At 36.2% G+C, this 16,179-nt stretch overlaps 1 long non-coding RNA gene across 1 annotated transcript in view; it reads right to left on the bottom strand.

Annotated features, from left to right (window-relative positions):
• LOC123593782 overlaps window positions 1-16,179 on the bottom strand; it is a 634,051-nt gene that overhangs the window by 64,083 nt on the left and 553,789 nt on the right. The gene's annotated exons all lie outside the window — the stretch shown is intronic.

Here is a 16,179-nt window from a genome sequence, read left to right as displayed (position 1 = left end):
AATGCTCAATATATATACTAAGCAAGTGAAATGACCTGTCCAAGTCAGGCAGCTTAGAACTGTCCAGAACCATTGAAGATGAAGATCTCCCACCCTTTAATCTTTTAATGATTATGTGAATGGCCAATCAGAAGATGAGGAAAGTCAAAGGTGAAGAAGAAGAGGAAGGAAAGAGGTTTCTTTATTACCTCATTCTACATAGCAAGGCACACATGGATACACACCACCATCACGACCAGCAACAACAACAACTTTCACTGTAGTCATAACTCTGGGTGCTCTATCTAAAGAAAAGCATCTAACTCTCTGGGATTCATTTTCCTCATCCATCAAATAAGGATTGTATGAATTTATACTCTAACATTTGAAGATTTCTAAGACTATAGGTTGACCAAGTACACAACTCTTTTCCAAATTCAACATTGATTTTACTTCTAGGACAGCATTTTGTCTTAAGTCTTAAAATGGTTCCACTCGTCAGAACCACACGTTCAAGTGGAAATAACTATGAAGTACCATGGCCATCAGCAGCAAACATTTCGTGAATTTTTTAAGTGACACCAGAGATAAGAAAGTGTTGTACACAAGCATAGGCCTAGAGATAAATGTCCTCTTCTGACTTGTGTGCTACGTGGCAGTTTGAGCTATGTCCTTCTTGGAACTCTCTCCTTCCTTGGCCACCATGTCTCTGCTTGTTCTTCTACCTATGCAACCATTACTTCCTGAAGTTATTTTATGCCAATTAATAAAGGTACAATGTTGCTTTTAGAAATCATGAGTAGTATATGGAATGCATTATATTCATAAATAGTTATCAATAAATTAGCTTATTAACTACTAAATTAAGTTCTGCTTAGCAGGAAAAGAATTTGGCTCATCTTAAATGTGGAATTTGAAATTTTTGCGTAAATGCTGCATCACCTAATTTGAGTCCTTAAATGACGTGTTACTTTTTATGTACATGTGAAAAGTGAATAATCACATATACTATGTCCTTGCCTAGAGATCTGGTATCTACACACACCTGATTATGCTATCATTAGGCCTTTGAGTCAGATTTAGAGAGAGGGGAATGTCACTGAATTCAAACCTGAGAGAGGCAAAAGGTGGAGTTTTAAATACAATCAAGAATGGTCTAGTGAGGGAACAAATACTGCATATAGCATCAACTTCTCAGTTTCATTCTTGTCAATCTCTCAGAAGACCTGCATTATCTTAAAAGAAATGTGTCCTTGTCCGAATATGTGTCTGAAAGTATTCCATGGTATTGAGATTATGGCACTTTAATAGCTTCTTTTCAAGGTCAGTTAAAATTATCCAGTTAATCTCCTTGCAATATGTCTCATGAAACCAGCTAGTGGGTGGCATTTTCACTGTCCTGTGCTCACATTTAGTGGCTGTGTGACTCTATTTTCTGAATGTACATTAATAGAACGTAACATCTTCCTTGCGTATGGAAATTATTGTGACTCAATGTCACTATATGACTGGAATTTTGGAGCTTAGCTGGCTGGCTACATACTCTAAAATTAGACTACCAAAGTTCATATTTTAGATTTATTTCTTATTGATCAAATAAACTTGGGTAAGTTTCTTAACCTTTCTGAATATCTACATAGGGTTATTATAATAATTTTTTATTACTTATTCTCAAGTTAGCTAACATATAGTGTAGTCTTGGCTTCAGGAGTAGATTCCCATGATTCAACACTTACATATGACACCCAGTGCTCATCCCAACAAGTGCCCTCCTCAATGTCTCAATGGCATTTTCCCTGCCTCCCAATCCCCCACCCCCATCAATCCTCAGTTCTCTGTATTTAAGTCTCTTATGGTTTGCCTCTCTCTCTATTTTTAACTTATTTTTCCTTCCCTTTCCTTACAGTCATATGTTAAGTTTCTCAAATTCTGCATATGAATGAAATCATATGATATCTATCTTTCTCTGACTGACTTATTTTGCTTAACATTATACCCTCCAGTTCCACCACATTGCTGCAAATGACAAGATTTCATTCTTTTTTTATCACCGAGTAGTATTCTATTGTATATATATACCACTTCTTCTTTATCCATTCATCAGGGGATGCACATTTGGGCTCTTTCTATAATTTGACTATTGTTGATAGTACTGCTGTAAACACTGGGGTACATATGCCCCTTCAAATCAGCACTCCTGTATCCTTTGGATAAATTCCTAGTAGTGCAACTGCTGGGTTATAGGAAAATTTTATTTTTAATTTGTTTGAGGAACCTGAACACTATTTTCCAGAGTGGCTATACCAGTTTGCATTCCCACGAACAGTGCAAGAGGGTTCCCCTTTCTCCATATCGTCGCCAACATCTGTTGTTAATTTTAGCCACTCTGACTGGTGTGAGGCCGTATCCCAATGTGGTTTTGATTTGTATTTCCCTGATGATGAGTGATGTTGAGCATCTTTTCATGTGCCATTGAAGAAGACACAAAACATGGGAAAACATTCCATGCTCATGGATTGGAAGAACAATACTGTTAAAGTTCCGATAATACGCAAAGCAGTCTACATATTCCATGCAATTCCAATCAAAATAGCACCAGTATTCTTCAAGAAGCTAGAACAAACAATCTTAAAATTTTTATGGAACCACAAAAGACCCCGGATAGCCAAAATAATGTTGAAAAAGAAAACCAAAGCTGGAGGCATCATAACCCTGGACTTCAGCCTGTATCACAAAGCTGTAACCATCAAGATAGTATGGGACTGGCACAAAAACAGACACATAGACCAATGGAATAGAATAGAGAACCCAGAATTGGATCCACAAATATATGGCCAACTAATCTTTGACAAAGCAGGAAAGAGTATCCAATGGGAAAAAGACAGTCTCTTTAGCAAATGGTGCTGGGAGAACTGGACAGCAACATGCAGAAGAATGAAACTGAACCACTTTCTTACACCATCCAGAAAAATAAATTCAAAATGGATGAAAGACTTAAATGTGAGACAGGAAACCATCAAAATCCTACAGGAGAAAACAGGCAATAACCTCTTTGACCTTGGCCGCAGCAACTTCTTACTTAACTTATCTCCAAAAGCAAGGGAAATAAAAGCAAAAATGAACTATTGGGACCTTATCAAGATGAAAAGCTTCTGCACAGCAAAGGAAACAATCAACAAAGCTAAAAGGCACCTGATGGAATGGGAGAAGATATTTGCAAATCACATATCAGATAAAGAGTTAGTATCAAAAAGCTATAAAGAACTTACTAAACTCAACACCCGAAAAACGAAATAATCCAGTGAAGAAATGGGCAGAAAACATGAATAGACACTTTTCCAAAGAAGACATCCAGATACTGTAACAACTTAAAAACTGAATACAAACAAAGCACATCAGTTGAAAATATGGTGTGTGTTCAATAAAAATTATTATTCCCCTTTTAAAAATACCTATATACTGTATATTTATATACTGTATCTCTTACAATTTTCAGAAACTGCAATAAAATGTTCTATGTCATGACCTCACACTCTATAATTTTAGAAGTTCACATGTGTAAAGATTGAAATTAGGTGTCTAATGTTTATAAGATTGATCAAATCACCTTAAAATTTCACAAGAAATATTTCACAGATGGTTGCAAACAACACTTCCCTTTGAAAAAATGAAATATTTTCTGTCTTTTTTTTCTAGATATCCAGAATGATGGATGTAGGTCCAAAGTGATGTGACATTATTTTTCAAGTCACAACCTGGGTTCAAAATCTGCTCTCCCTCTTCGGAGTAGCAGAGAAGAGAAGCACACAAAATAAAAATGATATTTGAATACAGAAATAAGGAAAACTTATGGCGGACAGACATCAATAATTTAATATTACTTTAAATTTTAACTATTTTAACATATCCATAAACCTTAAATCAGATTTGATCTGTTACAGATTTGAGATCGAAATTACTTGAGAAATTTTAAAAAAGTGCTAGCACTTGAGATACCAAGAATAAGAAGTAAGTAAATCCTTATAGAAAATTATCAGGACTATTAATAGTTTTATTATTCTTAAAATGGAAAACCTAATTAATTGCTGTCCTGTGTTCCTCGTTGTACTTTTTCTGCAGAACGAGCCCTTTTTAGCTGACCTTTCAAATGGGCACACTGAGATTTCTTGAACTAAATAACTAGAACACCAGCATTGGCACTTAACATTTCAGGAACTTCTCCTTCGAAAGATTTCTTTTACTTATTAGGTCCTTTCACTATTTATTTTTGGTAATAAAAGTTAGATAATACCATCATATAGAGTAAATATTGGCTATTTTTCCTGTCACATTATAAGGCTAGATATATCATACCTTTTTGATTCATGCTGCAGGGATCCAAGAGATCTTTGCCATTTAAGAAAACATGCAAGCAACTTCTAAGTAAAAGCAATTATCTTTACAAGTACAGGGCACTTGAATCACAAGCGAAAGCTATTGTTCTTAGTACTTGAGAGGTAAATATTAAATTCTATAATTCCATAATATATATTTTGTATCCAAAGGAGCAAGGTATAATGATAAGAATAACAGCAAATAATTTGTTGAACATTCACTACATATTAGGCACGGTATTCATATAACGCTCATGTCCACACCATGAGGGAATAATTATCTCCGTTATACATTGACAAGTAATTAGCCCAACATGCCAGCTAGTGAATGAAGGAGCAAGATAAACCCAGATTGTAACATCCTTAAGCATTAGGAGTTAATTTACACTATGTCAGAAGCAATTATTGCATCTGTGATAGTACTCTGTAATCTACAGCCCCATGATTGGTTGGTTACACACTCTACTGGGGTTGGAGGTGAAAAAGAAGCTCCAGAGTAGAATAGGTCTGAGGTGGGCCATATATAAGTGAGTAGTATCTCCTGTGTCTTTATGGTTTTCTCTTTCCCTCCCTTTATTCTTTTTTGAATAATTTCCTCTTTTAATACTACCCTGAGACTCATGCAATAAAAGGAACTCATACTGCCTTCCTCTTGAAAATAGACCAGGACACATTTCTTTCTCCCTCATTCTCCACCACTGCTGTTTGTATTGAATTTGGAAGTTTAGGTAAACTCTGCTCCAGAATTTAGATTAGTTTTCCTTCTTTCAATTGTTGCTTTCTCTTCCTTGTCCTTCTTGAACCCAATCAAAACTAACGGCATTAATCCCTTTAATGCCAAAATTAGACAGGTTGGGGAAATGTGACAAGCTGGCATTTTTGTCTAGAACTCGAGCTAAAGTGACAAGAGTGAGCTTATAACTCACAGGTGGTCTAGTAAACTTTACCTGGAAATTGCACAGAAGTTGGTATCAACACCCATTCAGAAGTTAAGAGTTTTTTGTCTGATTTGCTCTACACACACATCCCCTAAAGATCATTTTGGAAGTGGTTAAACAGGGCAGAATGTGGGTCAAGATCTCACGGGTAGGCTTGGGCTATTCAGTGTCTGCCTCTCCTTTTCACCATGTAGTCACCATAAATGGCAATAATGCCTATATATAATATTTTCTTGGAATAGCTTAATGTATGATTCCACTTTGATATTTTCTGACCACAGCTATAGATTGAAGTAGCAGAATACCACAATTTGTTTTATTGCTTAAATGTCTCAAGACTCAGGGTGCCTGGGTGGCACAGTCAGTTGAGCATCCAACTTCAGCTCAGGTCATGATCTCACAGTCTGTGAGTTCGAGCCCCGCGTCGGGCTCTGTGCTGACCGCTCAGAGCCTGGAGCCTGCTTCGGATTCTGTGTCCCTCTCTCGCTCTGCTCCTCCCCTGCTCATGCTTTGTCTCTCTCTCTCTCAAGAATGAATAAAACATTTAAAAAAAATTTTTTAAATAAAAATTAATGTCTCAAGACTCAAATATGGATTCTATTCTCAATTACTCTATGTCCATGTATGCCACAATTATTTTCAGGGTTTTTTTTCTGCTCTAGAATGCAAGGTCTACAAAGACAACTTCTATGTTCAATCACACTCTGAAAGGCAGCTACTGGGTGTTTGAAAACATATATTATTTTCATTAAGTTTATAATTTTAACAGTAAAGCAAAATATATATACATTATTTAAAATGTTAAATAGCACAATACTAGCTATCAATACAAAAAAATATTTATATTAGTAGACAATGAGCAATCAAATGCATTCTGAGAACCTAGAGTCTGCCAGAGAACACACTGCCACGGAATCTTATAGAGGAGACTTGGTCTTGGCTTGGGACGAATAGGAAGATTTAATGACAGTCACTGAGAAATAAAAGACCTGCTAATTAAGAACATAGGCATAATCATCCATTGTTAATTCTAGAATACTAAAAGTCAACTGTTCGTAATTTGGTTTACTTTGTAAACATTCAAGTTCTAACATGCCTCAGGACCTTTGCAATTATTCTGACAGTAATCCTCTTACTTCAGATTTTCCCAGGTTGATTCCTTCTCAGTCTTTCTGCCTTAGCTTATTATTTATTCCTCCCAGCTGTCACTCTCTATCAAATGAATATATTGTTTTCATGGCGTATATGAATGTCTAAAATGCTTATTTGTTTTCTTTTCTGTCTTTCACTCCTACTGGGAGCTTTGAGTTCTTGTTGTATCCCCAGGGACTTGATCAAGTAGTAAGTAAATACAGATGATCTGTGACTTACGATTGTTTGACTTATGATTTTCTGACTTCACAATGGTGTAAAAAAAGTATGCATTCAGTAGAAATTGTACTTCAAATTTTGAAATTCCATTCTTTCCCAGGCTAGTGATACATGTTCTAACACTCTTCTGTGATGCTGGGCAGTGGCAGTGAGCCACAGCTCCCAGTCAACCACACAAAACAGGGTAAAAAACTGATACACTTGCAACCATTCTGCACCCATACAATCATCCTGTTTTCCCTTTTAGTAGAATGTTCAATAAATTACATGAGATAGTCAACATTTTCTTACAAAACAGGATTTGTCTTAGATGATCTTGCCCAACTGCAGGCTAATGAAAGTGTTCTAAGCACATTTAAGGTACGCTAGGCTAAGCTATTGCATTCTACCAATAAGGTGTATTAAATGTAGTTTTACTTACAATATTTTCAATTTATGATGGGTGTATCAGCCCCCAGTCCCTGTGTAGATCGATTGAGGAAAATATGTGCTCAGGATTTATGAGATGAACGAATGAGTCACAATGGCTGTTACATTACATCCCATGTTGGGAAGGAAGAAGTGTTCAAAGGGGAGGGGAGGTAGGAAGTGAGCAACCCTTGCAGAACTAGCAAAGTATTTGACTCACTAGATATTCACAGACTGTCAATCTAACTGGTACTCAGTAAATGTTTGCTGAACCCAGCTGAATTAAAGAAATTTCGGATGATTCTGGATAGAACAGAGAACTCTACTAGAGGAATAATGCAGAAAAACAGAAGCTGGAATCAAATTCAAAGCAATCTTAAATATGAAGCAAAGAAGTTTGTAATAAACCAATGATAATCGGGAATAATAAAAGGTTTTGTATCAGCAGGTAATTAAGGAAAAAGTAATTTTAAGAATTAAAGAATGTTGGAAATTTGAGTCATGTGGTATGGCCCAGCATGAAGAGAAAAAAAGCCAAGGTCAGTAAGGGACCTATTGCAATAAACCAAACATATCATGACAGATTCCTGCTCTAGAATGATATGAGGGAATCAGTGCCTACAGAAGAATTGTCAGGACTTTTTACCTTGTTTACTGTGGGAAACAGAGAAGATTATGAAATGGCACAGGGTTTGAGCTTGGATAATAGAGAAACTGGATTTACACAATACAGAAAATCAAATAAGGTTTTGAGAGAAAACAATGGTATGAAGGTAGAAATTAACTATTAGACAAAGTAGAGATTCAGAACTGAAAATATGAGCTCTGAGGTTACAGTCAGAGACACAGAATAGCATTTTCCAAAATATGTTCCATGGGATGTTATAAGGTATTAAATAAGATATAAAAATAAAAGAAAAAGTAGTCATGGCTAAATAAGTATAAATTTGAGAAGCATTGAATCAAAATAATCCTTTACTGCAGAACATCTGAGTCTTTAATATCCTATGTGCCTTACAAATCTCAATACAGTGGTTTTATATCCATAAAGTTCTCCAAATTTGTTCAAGCACCATTTGTTTATTATGAAACATCTACCAGGATTTCTAATCCATAGGAAAATAAAAGTGAAGAAGACATAGATCATTGTTTAGTTTGCTAGGTAGGGCTGCCATAACAAAATACCACAGACTGGGTGACTGGCTTAAACAGAAATTTATTTTTTCACAGTTCTTAAGACCGGAAGTTCATGATCAATGTGTCAGCATATTTGGTGTCTTTTGGTGCCTCTTTCTTTGGCTTGCTAATAAGGATGCAGATGAGCCTTGTAGAGAGCTGCCTTCACTATATGCCCTCATGTGGTCTCTTCTCTATATGTGTACATCCCCTGGGTCATTTTGTGAGTCCACATTTCTTCTTTTTTATGGATACTAGATTGGATTAGGGCTATCCTAAGGACCTCATCTTAACTTCATCACCTCTTTGAAAGCCCTATCTCCAATCAGTCACATTCTGAGGTACTGGTGCTTAGAGCTTCAACATATGAATTTTAGAGGACACAAAGTAGCACATAACAATCATCAATACAATGAGCATGGTGGAAGACTCAAAAAAAAAAAAAAAAAAGATTAAAGCCATAAGAAAGCGGGTCCACAGACTGACATGGGGAAGACTCACAATAAAAACAGAGCAAAAGGAGCCATGGAGATGCTAAAGAAGAAAGGACAGAAAGGTAGATGGACTATCAGGATATTAAAGCATCAGAGTGATTAGGGGCTCTTTGGTGGCTCAGTTGGGTGAGCATCTGACTTCAGCTCAGGTCATGATCTCACAGTTCATTGTTTGAGCCCCACCTTGAGTTTTGTGTTGACAATGAAGAACCTGCTTCAGAATATCTGTCTCCCCACCCCTACCCCTACTCTGCTCTTGCTGTCTCTCTCTCTCTCAAAAGTAAATAAACATGGGTGGGGGGCAGTTTAAAGCATTCAGAGTGCTTAAGTTTCTCTAGAAATGCTAATGTATCCAAAAGTTGCAGAGAGCAAAGAGAAAGAGTATTTAGAAGAGGTAACTTAATTAGGCAATGCAGGAGTGTTGGTGGCCTTTGGGATCCAGATGAAGTAGTTTGAGATACAAGAGTTATTATAATGACAATGATAACAAATGATAATATATTTAATTGCGAGAAACTAAATGCCATGCTTGAGAAATCTAACATTGAAGAAATAGCCTATAGGATGGAATTATTACTTTTAGATTGAATCATAAAATTGTCATTTTTGTAGGTCAAAAGACAGTTAATTATCAGTAATTTCATATGATCCAACCTAAAAAATTATGTTTCTTTTTAAGGAAAATCTGACATAAGTAAAACAAGAGTAAGAAATATTGGAAAAAATTGATGCTGGAAAAGCTAGGAGTAAACAATTGAAAAGCTTGAGGAGAAACCGGGAAAATATTGGCTGAAAAATACTGAAGAAGAATCTTTTATAAAGAAAATTTTTTTAAGAAGAAAGTTTGAAAAATGGTGATGGACAAAGCATGAGCAGACAGGTTCAATTTTTGAACTGCCAATAGGAAATTTAAAATGAAGTCCCAATGTCTACACATTTCATAAGTGTTTGATAAATCTCTGCAAATGTTTTAGATTCTAATTATTATCTAATATTTTATCATTTTGAAAGGTGCTATTTAATGGCATCATCTAGTAGAATATGACCTATAGTTTACGATTAAAGGTATAAGATTTCAACTCTATCACTTTTTCTTATAAAGGCAGTGATGATATTATAATAATACAAATAGAAGGCATTGTTCAACATCCCACATAATGCAAAGCTCATGCAATTAGCCAATGAACATTTTCCAATCTGCTTGTACATCTCAGCAGGATCCCACAGTTCTTACAGTAATTGTGAGCTCAACTAGTATACAGAAAAAAAATCTGAAAAAAAGGCTGCTCCAATCGGTATAATAGAAAGATAAAACAAATAACTGGGTTATTATCTAAATTATCTGCTATCAGTCACTGCATAGACATAAAACCACTGACACAGCAAATAAAGAGTAGCTGCACACAGTTTGAAGTGAAAAGTCATAGATTTTTGCCATCTTCTCCACAATAGGGAGAGGAAACGCTGATATTTATAATGCATTTTCACTATTTTTTTTTTCAGTCAAACTGGGTGAGTAATACAAAGCATGGTCACAGGAATAAAAATAGTTTGTCCTGGGGCACCTGGGTGGCTCAGTCGGTTAAGCGGCTGACTTCGGCTCAGGTCATGATCTCGCAGTCCGTGGGTTTGAGCCCCGCGTCGGGCTCTGTGCTGACAGCTCAGAGCCTGGAGCCTGCTTCTGATTCTGTGTCTCCCTCTCTCTGACCCTCCCCTATTCATGCTCTGTCTCTCCCTATCTCAAAAATAAATAAAACGTTAAAAAATTAAAAAAAAAAATAGTTTGTCCTTGGGGAGCCTGGGTGGCTCAGTCAGTTGAGCATCCGACTTAGGTTCTGGCCATGACCTCACAATCATGAGTTTGAGCCCCATGTTGGACTCTGCGCTGATAGCTCAGAGCGTGGAGCCTGCTTCAGATTCTGTGTCTCCCTCTCTGCCCCTCCCCCACTCTCTCTCTCTCTCTCTCTCCAAATAAATAAACATAATAACAATTAAAAAAAATTAATTATATATCCTTGAGCATAATGTAATTGGACAGTTTTGGAAGGAGAATAATATTTTAAGTTAAAGGTAAAAAATATATTATTGACTCTAATAGAAAATGTATATAAACTAATGATAAAAACTTTAAAATATTTATATGCACCCAATTGCATCTGGCTGTGCCTCCAGAACCCACCTTTATAGAGAATAGGACAGATTTTTCACATATTTGTTCTCTGTCACTGAGCTTGCTTTCTTGGAACAATTTGAGAACTGACAAGTGAAAAAAATAGAAGAGTTATTGCCTATCTAAACATTCAACTTACTGTCAAGGAGTGATACTGGCATTAAATGAAAGGCTGCTCTTCATGTACAAGAGAAGTATGTCATTTAAAAAGGTTGTTCATATGAACGGATTACTTTGGTTGCTTTACCTAACACAAAACTTGTGTAGCCAGACATGCATGGACATGGGTTTCATAGAATGAGCATTAGTATTTGCAAAAGGAGCTTCTCAACAAGATACATAGTTGATAAAATCCAGTTTTCCAGAAAAAAATTAATTATAGTACTTGACATTAAAGTTTACAATTAGTTAAAGCTGGAGAACCAAATTTATAAGTGGGTAAAATGTCAGGCAGGATAGCCATCTAGATAACCCAGTCTAGAGTTTATGTAGCAGAACCAATAATTTAAACTTGTCAGGGAAAAATAACAAATTTTGTTTTCTTAATCTCCCCCCTTAACAAATGTTTTGTCCTTTTACATTTCCATGGTGACTTTCCTCCAAGATATTAACAGAATATCCTAAATGTAAATTATTTTAGTATTTTTCAAAAAGGTCATGCAAGTAGAAGGGTACCAGGAACCACCTCAGTTTAAAGATGGAGAAATTACACTCAGATGATTAAAAATTAAAATTAGATTCCTCTTTCCCAAGTAAATTAAATTCCCAGAAATTAGAAACTGAACTATGTTCTCCTATGTATTTACCTGATGAGTACATTTTGGAAAGAAAATATGTTAGAAACTTCTGATTAAGTAGAAGATAGAATAGATGTGTCCAGCAGCATAAGTTGGATGCTCAACAAACCTATTTCCCTTTCTTCACAGGGGCACAGCCAGACTGCATTTTTGAACCTCTCTTAAGCTTAGTCATAGCCATGTGTACAAATGTGACATGTAACTCCTTAGTCCGCAGTTATCTCCACCCTAGACGTAGGAAAGAACATAGACTCTTTTCTCCTAACGTGCAGAGGATCCAGTAGGCTGTCAAGGCCCTGGTTGGTGGTAGAGCATCAAACTGAAAGGGAGCTGGATTCCCAAATGACCCCATGGTGAAGAGTACCCCATTGCACTGGACCACCACCCCCATTAGACTGTGATGAATTTCCTTGTGTGAAAGGTAGGAATGAATTGCATTTTAAGCCTGTGAGAATTGAAGTTCATTTATTATTATATTCAGACCGCTCCACAGAACAAAATGTGTTTGCCTACCACTGCCTCCATAAAACACATTGAGGTAATAGTAAATGAAAAAGAAAAGATGCAAACCAAAAGAACAGAGAAAACAAGAGAGGTGATTGATCATAAGCAGATAATTGCTCAACTCATTTTGAAGCTGGAAAATGGAGGAAGGAGAGGTAACTTACATGACAGAAGAGATGGAACTGAAAGTTAAATGGATGGGAATAATAAAGAGAAGTTGAGCCCATCTGCCTTGAACTCATAAAATCTTATTTCTTGCCAGAACTAAATAACATAAAAGGAAAGGGTTAGGCTTGGATTCAAGAGACAGGTTGGTTGGAAGTTTTAATTGGGAGGGGTTAGATCACAGATCTCTTTCTCCCACCATTATTAATACTTCCAAATCTTGTGAAATTCCATAACTTCACTTGATAAAAAACAAAAACAGAAACAAAAATGGAACTAGAGACATACCAGGGACAGTGGAAGAGGGAAGTCAGGTGCCAGAATAAAAACAAGGATTAAATAAAATCTGCACATGAGTAGTGAGGCCTCTCAGTCTCCTTACTGCATACTGCTCCCAGAGCACTGATATCTAGGTATATACTTCTACTACAAGAGAGTGGTGGGGGTTCTTCATTAGAGAAACTAAATGAGAAAAGATCTACATAGGGATTAATATTTGTCATCTTTCTGTGAAAATGCTAGAAATTTCCTCTAGAATGCCTCTAGAATTCTATTACCACCACCGCACAAATGCGCAAATTATTTTCATGATTTTTTTTTTAGGTCACATTCTTGAAGATAAAGGATTACCAAGGCTTTGAGAAAAATCTTCAAACAGAGAGACTAAAACAAATAAAAAAGGAAATAATTTAGATGAAATAAAGATAACTCAGGTAACATACAAAATTTATCAACAGCATTATTAATACCATCAAATAAAAAAGAAAAGATACTTAATCTATGATCCAGAAGTAGAATGCTATGAACAAAATTAATCAGAGAACAAAATGAGCTCCTACATATTAAAAATATAATTTTTAAATGATAAGGTGAATCTGAAAAAATCTAGGAAGTTTAAATAACAAAAAGATGGATAACTGAAGTGGAAACATACAAGAATTAGATCAAGTTAAAAAAGCAGTATACAACCAATATAAATTTCAGAAACTAAAAAAAAGAGAAAATCTGGGAAACCTGGGTGACTTAGCTGGTTAAGCATCTGACTTCAGTCCAGGTCATGATCTCATGGTTCATGATTTCAAACCTGACATTGGGTTCTCTGCTGTCAGCACAGAGCCCACTTAGAATCCTCTGTTCCCCTCTCTCTCTCTCTGCCCCTACCCAGCTTGCACATGTACACACATTCTCTCAAAAATAAGCTTAAAAAAAAAGAACAATGAAATGCAAAATTTTCTTAACAAATCCAAAAGAAAAGAGATGAAACTGAAAATCACTGGTTTCCAGGTTAGATATTCCTATTGAGTGTTTCAAATTCCAAAGGGAAAAATATGATTTTTTAAACCTAGAATTTTATACTGATTATGTTGGTTAGGCACATCAGTCCATCAGCTGAACCCAATCTAGTACCAGCTCTGTGAATGAGGAAACTCCTAATGATTGTAGCTCAGCCGTTTGACTGTTTCATGGCCCCTTAAGCCTTTGCAGCTCAGATATGAGACATTGTGGAGCTAAGATATGCCATCCTCACTGTGCCTGCCTAAATTCCTGATCCACAAAATTAGTGAACATAATAAAATAGTTGTTACCTTATGCCACTAAAGTTCAGTGTAATGTCTTATACAGCAAATACATAACTAGAATATCAGCTAGACCCTCAACTGAATCCCAAAATTTTCAGACATGCAACAATTCAGAATATGTATCTCCCAAAAATCATTTCTCAGGGAACTAGTATATGGCATACTTTAGCAATATGATAGGTCAACCAAAAGAAAAGAAACATCCAATCCAGAAAACAGGGAATCAAGCCCTGGAAAGAGGGAAGGGAGTCTGGGGATTATAAACTCTGCAGCAGAACTCCAGAGAAAACTATCAAGTTTAGCAAGAGATGGAGGGCGTTGGAAGGAGAGTCCCTTTGTGTGTGTGTGGGGGGGGGGGGGCGGTGCAGAATACTGATTTTAAAAAGAATTTGAGCACTTTGAATAATTATTATTACGTAGTGTTTGCAAGATCCATTGGAGCTTTTGGAAACAAATGGTTGGTTAGCACATATGAAACTGAACAAATTAAGTGCTCCTGGGTGGCTCAGTCAGTTAAACATCTGACTCTTGATTTTGGCCTACATTATTATCTCAGTCATGAGGTCTAGCTCTGCTTCAAGCTCTGTGCTGAGCATGGAGCCTGCTTGGGATTCTCTCTCTCCCTCTCCTTCAGCCCCTCCCCTACCTGTGCACATGCACTCTCTCTCTCTCTCTCAAATAAAATGAAAAAAAAATTAAGTAAACAAGATACTGCTTAGCCTCAAGAGCAATAAAAATGTTAGAGAAAGGTGGAAAATATAAAAAGGGCTAAGTCTTTGGGCTCCCGGGTGGCTCAGTTGGTTAAGCGTCCGACTTTGGCTGAGGTCAGGATCTCACGGTTTGTGAGTTCAAGCCCCACATCAGGCTCTGTGCTGACAGCTCAGAGTCTGCTTCAGATTCTGTGTCTCCCTCTCTCTCTGCCCCTCCCCTGCTTGCACTCTGTTTCTCTCTCTCTCCTTCAAAAATAAAATAAAACATTAAAAAAAAATTAAAAAGAGCTAAGTTTTCAACTGTTAAAACGTAAAATAAATACTTAACATCTAAAATTGATTTAATAATTACAGATAATAATATTATATAGACAACTGGATACAAGAGCAAGAAGAAGTAAATTTGAGAATTTAGAATATTTGGCTATGGGAGAAGAAGAAGACAGAAGGTATGGAGCAAGAGTTTATTCTATTTGTAATAAAATCTTCTTGTACTCTTTTTAGCTCTTCTTGGATAAGGATAATGATTACTTTCCAAAGGTGTAGAATATGGACAGAAATCCTCATCAAGCCAAATGAATATGGTAAATAGAGAGTTTTCCTATCAAGCAGACATGATTTGCATTCATTTCTACTTACCATATTAGGTAAATTATTTATTTAGCCTTCTTTAGCCTCAGTTTCCACGTGGGAAAAATGAGGATAAGTTCTTTATCATCAAGTGCTGTTGGCAGAAATGTTTAAAAAAACTGTAACAACACAAAATTTAGCAGAGCAAATTTTAAAGATCCTACTGTCTTTATTGAATGATTCATGAATCAAGCATCATCTCATCTAGCAGATAAAAAGAAGCTCCAAGGACCTATATGAAATGAAAGACTTTTATGGGTAGAAGGGAACAGAAACGAGGCAGCTATATTAGCCAAACAGTAGGTTGTTTGCAGCAAGGTCACTTCCTTGTGGGGAATGGCAGGAGTCTATCAGTCAGATTACATCACTAGTACTGACCAGGAGATTCCTGATTGACTGGTTTAAGATTCCATTTCTGGGAGAGGCCAAACTGTAATTAAGTTCAGTCTGTTTAGTGACATGAGGCTTAGCATAAGCGACTCCATTTTGGGCCTGTTGTCTGTCTTATTTTTAATGGAAATAAATGATACAATTGTAAAGTAACTAAAGCATAGCAGAATTTTAATATATGTGAGCTCACATCCTTCCTTTTGTATTTGCAGTTATCTGAATAAATACATAAATATCTTGTACTCTTTAAGAATGCTCATCAAAATTAACTTAAATGTACAATATAAATACCTGAGATCCACAGGCCAAAGTTAAAATGTATGCAATTCAACAATCTGGTATTATATTCATCTAGTGAAGGTGAAGATCTAATACTTTAGGTGAGACCTTGACATTCACTAAATCTAGTGCATTGTATGGAGTGGTGGGAAACGAAAGATTTTACTTTTTGGTCTCAAAACTTCCACTGAACAAGTGGTCCAAATCACTTAATT

The sequence above is a fragment of the Leopardus geoffroyi genome, chromosome B1, assembly GCF_018350155.1.
Source record: "Leopardus geoffroyi isolate Oge1 chromosome B1, O.geoffroyi_Oge1_pat1.0, whole genome shotgun sequence".
In the NCBI taxonomy this organism is placed as follows: domain Eukaryota; kingdom Metazoa; phylum Chordata; class Mammalia; order Carnivora; family Felidae; genus Leopardus; species Leopardus geoffroyi.
The sequence above is the reverse complement of the archived record's forward strand: the minus strand, read 5'-3'. Positions and strand labels throughout refer to the sequence as shown.